This window comes from Anastrepha obliqua, unplaced genomic scaffold (genome assembly GCF_027943255.1).
Source record: "Anastrepha obliqua isolate idAnaObli1 unplaced genomic scaffold, idAnaObli1_1.0 ptg000028l, whole genome shotgun sequence".
Lineage (NCBI taxonomy): Eukaryota > Metazoa > Arthropoda > Insecta > Diptera > Tephritidae > Anastrepha > Anastrepha obliqua.
Window position 1 is genome coordinate 12,501 of NW_026562186.1, and position 5,366 is coordinate 17,866.

The 5,366-nt window shown below is 30.6% G+C and overlaps 2 non-coding genes and 1 pseudogene across 2 annotated transcripts in view; all 3 read right to left on the reverse strand.

Annotated features, from left to right (window-relative positions):
- Positions 1-673, reverse strand: part of LOC129251559 (large subunit ribosomal RNA) — a 3,986-nt gene extending 3,313 nt beyond the window's left edge. The window contains exon 1 of the ribosomal RNA XR_008583001.1: positions 1-673. This exon is cut by the window's left edge and continues 3,313 nt beyond it. This is a non-coding gene — a ribosomal RNA (large subunit ribosomal RNA).
- A 444-nt stretch (positions 674-1,117) lies between these two features.
- LOC129251562 (5.8S ribosomal RNA) lies at positions 1,118-1,298 on the reverse strand (annotated as a pseudogene).
- Positions 1,299-1,894: 596 nt separating this feature from the next.
- On the reverse strand, positions 1,895-3,885 carry LOC129251557 (small subunit ribosomal RNA). The gene has a single exon (XR_008582999.1). It is a non-coding gene; the product is annotated as a small subunit ribosomal RNA (ribosomal RNA).
- Between the last annotated feature and the right edge of the window lie 1,481 nt (positions 3,886-5,366).

Here is a 5,366-nt window from a genome sequence, read left to right on the forward strand (position 1 = left end):
TTTAGCATTATATATAATAAAATCTATCAACACTTTATCAAATCATTAGTATTTATTTTATGTTAATATGCTTAAAAAGCAAATTAATTTAAATAAACTTAATATCACCAATGATCTTTTGATAAATACTTTATTATGTTAATAGATTACAATGTCCTTATATGAAAAAAATGCACATTATTTTTTTAATTATTTAATGATGAATTTTTCATAATGGATATTCAGGTTCATCGGGCTTAACCTCTAAGCAGTTTCACGTACTATTTAACTCTCTATTCAGAGTTCTTTTCAACTTTCCCTCACGGTACTTGTTTACTATCGGTCTCATGGTTATATTTAGTTTTAGATGGAGTTTACCACCCACTTAGTGCTGCACTATCAAGCAACACGACTCTTTGGAAATATCTTTCTAGTAATCATTAACGTTATACGGGCCTGGCACCCTCTATGGGTAAATGGCCTCATTTAAGAAGGACTTAAATCGTTAATTTCTCATACTAGATATTAAGATATTCCATACACTGCATCTCACATTTGACATATAGACAAAGTGACTTAGTGCTGAACTATTTTCTTTTCGCTCGCCGCTACTAAGAAAATCCTTGTTAGTTTCTTTTCCTCCCCTCATTAATATGCTTAAATTCAGGGGGTAATCCCATATGAGTTGAGGTTGTTTTAATATTCTTTTTTTATCTTCTCACAATTTAATAAAAAAATTATATCATCTTTTCATCTCTATTTTTCTTTTCTCCTTTTATATATTGTAAATATATAAAAATAATAATAATGTAAAATGAGGCAATCCTAGAATAAAAAATTTAATTTTTATGCTAGACATTCCTCCTTTTAATTACATATATAAATTATTATTTTATATATATATATATAAATAATATGAAAATTTTTTGTAAAGAATACTTAGATTCAATATTTTCATCATTTCATTTTATTTGAGAGGATTTTTTTTTTAAAGAATATATAATAAATAAAATTCATTATATATCTTTATTTTTTTTGCTATTAATATTATGAATTATTTAAAATCCAATAATATACACATTTGCTTAAATTCAATTATTTTTATAAAAGAATAAGCAACTTATTTAGCATAGTCTTACAACCCTCAACCATATGTAGTCCAAGCAGTACTTTAAAATTGAATTTAATGTACATAACAGCATGGACTGCGATATGCGTTCAAAATGTCGATGTTCATGTGTCCTGCAGTTCACACGATGACGCACAGTTTGCTGCGTTCTTCATCGACCCATGAGCCAAGTGATCCACCGCTTAGAGTATTTTTTTATTTATTTTTATTTATAACAAATGTCAATTTTTTTTTGCATATATTAATTGAAAGAGTAAAATTAAATAATATTAATAATATATAAATTGATTTTCTTTCAATAATATATATCAAATATATTTAACTCTAAACATTTTTATTAAGTTGCGAATGTCTTAGTTCAACAATAATACAGTGGTGGTATTTATTATGATTCAATTATTTTGTATTTTTTTAATCATTTTATGTATATATATAATAATATAATAAATATATACCACTTTTGTTATTGTGAACAAATTAACTTATCATTCAATCAAATGAATAATAAGTACAACTTTTTATTTTCATGTTTAAAGGTTTTTAAAAGAAAAAAATAAGAAAAAACATTACAAAATGTACCATCATATATTATATTTAATATGATATAATTGATGGATCACAAATTGAATGAAAAAGAATAAAAAGAATTATGGATTCAAAATAATTATATAAATTTTTTTTTTTTTTTCTTTTTTTTTTTTTTTTTTTTTCTTTTTGTTCGTTTGTTTGCTTGTCTGTTTGTTTGTTTGTTTGTTTGTTTGTTTTTCTTACGGATATGGAACACAATAATGATCCTTCCGCAGGTTCACCTACGGAAACCTTGTTACGACTTTTACTTCCTCTAAATAATCAAGTTCGGTCAACTTTTGCGAAACAACCGTGACACACGAGGCGTCACAGTGATCACGTCCGGAGACCTCACTAAATAATTCAATCGGTAGTAGCGACGGGCGGTGTGTACAAAGGGCAGGGACTTAATCAATGCGAGTTAATAACTCGCACTTACTGGGAATTCCAAGTTCATGTGAACAGTTTCAGTTCACAATCCCAAGCATGAAAGTGGTTCAGCGGTTTACCCGGACCTCTCGGTCTAGGAAATACACGTTGATACTTTCATTGTAGCGCGCGTGCAGCCCAGGACATCTAAGGGCATCACAGACCTGTTATTGCTCAATCTCGTTACTGCTAGACGCAATTTGTCCATTTAAGAAGCTAGTGTCCTTATAATGGGACAAACCAACAGGTACGACTCCACTTATATAAACACATTCAAACACTTGTACATTCAAGATGTACGCATGAAAGAAGGCTATATAAGTTTCAACATCATAATCCTGAAAGCATCTATTTAATATATTTGAGTCTCGTTCGTTATCGGAATTAACCAGACAAATCACTCCACGAACTAAGAACGGCCATGCACCACCACCCATAGATTCGAGAAAGAGCTATCAATCTGTCTTACACGCTTATGTTCGGACCTGGTAAGTTTTCCCGTGTTGAGTCAAATTAAGCCGCAGGCTCCACTCCTGGTGGTGCCCTTCCGTCAATTCCTTTAAGTTTCAGCTTTGCAACCATACTTCCCCCGGAGCCCAAAAGCTTTGGTTTCCCGGGAAGCGACTGAGAGAGCCATAGTAGTAGCTACACCCAATTGCTAGCTGGCATCGTTTATGGTTAGAACTAGGGCGGTATCTGATCGCCTTCGAACCTCTAACTTTCGTTCTTGATTAATGAAAACATCTTTGGCAAATGCTTTCGCTTAAGTTAGTCTTACGACGGTCCAAGAATTTCACCTCTCGCGTCGTAATACTAATGCCCCCAAACTGCTTCTATTAATCATTACCTCTTGATCTAAAAACCAATGAAAGTAGAACAGAGGTCTTATTTCATTATTCCATGCACAAAATATTCAGGCATTTGGAGCCTGCTTTAAGCACTCTAATTTGTTCAAAGTAATTGTACCGGCCCACAACAACACTCGATGAAGAGCACTGAAGTAGGTTTAAATAGGAGGAATATATAAAAAATACATTGTATTAATTATATATAAGAACTCCACCGGTAATACGCTTACATACATAAGGTAATGTACATACCACAATATATAGTTGTACTACCCGTATGAAGCACAAATTCAACTACGAACGTTTTAACCGCAACAACTTTAATATACGCTATTGGAGCTGGAATTACCGCGGCTGCTGGCACCAGACTTGCCCTCCAATAGGTCCTTGTTAAAGGATTTAAAGTGTACTCATTCCAATTACAGGGCCTCGGATATGAGTCCTGTATTGTTATTTTTCGTCACTACCTCCCCGAACTGGGAGTGGGTAATTTACGCGCCTGCTGCCTTCCTTAGATGTGGTAGCCGTTTCTCAGGCTCCCTCTCCGGAATCGAACCCTGATTCCCCGTTACCCGTTGCAACCATGGTAGTCCTAGATACTACCATCAAAAGTTGATAGGGCAGACATTTGAAAGATCTGTCGTCGGTACGGGACCATACGATCTGCAAGTTATCTAGAGTTCAACCAATTTAACGATCAAATGATCGCTTGGTTTTAGTCTAATAAAAGCACACGTTCCATAAGGTCCGTGTTTATATTGCATGTATTAGCTCTAGAATTACCACAGTTATCCAAGTAACTGTTAACGATCTATGGAACCATAACTGATATAATGAGCCTTTTGCGGTTTCACTTTTAATTTGTTTGTACTTAGACATGCATGGCTTAATCTTTGAGACAAGCATATAACTACTGGCAGGATCAACCAGAATAATATTTTTATTTATATATTTTTCTTTGTTTTTCATATTTGAAAATTTCATAAATTACGGTGTATATAAAAAGTAAAGGGGCGACCCCCCTTTAGCTTTTCTTATCAAAATTCAAAAACCGTTTTTTATGAAAAAGAATTTTCGTTCTCTATATTATATATTTTATATAAAAATATAAGAACGATATTTCTTCTTAATATTTGCCAATTTTCAAATAATTTATCATTCTTAATAACATTTTACTTTTTTTTTCAAATGCATTTTTAATGTAATAATTTCATATATTACATAATTTTTCTCTTTGAATTGAAATTAATAATTTCATAATTCTATTTTTTAATCATAAATATATATGATTGAAAAAATTTTCTCCTCTTTTCCTTTGTTTAAAATTTAATTTTTCTTATAAATTTTTGTTTTTCTTATTTTTTTCTCTTCATCATCTGTTTAATTTCCTGTATTTATACAAGAAACAAACAGTTGAGGATAATTTCTATGTAATGCTAGTATAGAATATAAAATTTTGAATTCAAAAATTTATTTCTATTTAAACTAACTATAGAAAACCAGGAATAAAATACAATAACACCAATATGCCATAACATGTTAGTATAGAATATAGATTCTTCATATATGTATATATATTCGAAAATTTTTTCTATTTAAACTAACGTATGGAAAACCAGGAATAAAATCATAATATTACCAGTTTAATATGGCTCAAATTCGAGTTTCATATAGTTATGATTCGATTTATATGCTTCAATATCATTGGTTAGTTAACTTTTGATATTTTCATATTATATCACATGCCTTCACCGTGAGTGTTTTTTGCCATGCACACCTCACATTGTCAAAAATGTATGGGAAAAATTCATTTCAATACATTTCAGTTTGATTTGAAATGTCTTTATTATATATTTTAATGGCAATATGCCAAGGTTATATTCCATAACTCTTTATTTAAACTAACGTATGGAAAACCAGGCATAAAATCACAATATTACCAGTTTAATATGGCTCAAATTCGAGTTTCATATAGTTATGATTCGATTTATATGTTTCAATATCATTGGTTAGTTAACTTTTGATATTTTCATATTATATCACATGCCTTCACCGTGAGTGTTTTTTGCCATGCACACCTCACATTGTCAAAAATGTATGGGAAAAATTCATTTCAATACATTTCAGTTTGATTTGAAATGTCTTTATTATATATTTTAGTGCCAATATGCCAAGGTTATATTCCATAACATGTTAGTATTAGAATATAGATTCTTCATATATGTATATATATTCGAAAATTTTTTCTATTTAAACTAACGTATGGAAAACCAGGCATAAAATCACAATATTACCAGTTTAATATGGCTTAAATTCGAGTTTCATATAGTTATGATTCGATTTATATGCTTCAATATCATTGGTTAGTTAACTTTTGATATTTTCATATTATATTTCACATGCCTTCACCGTGA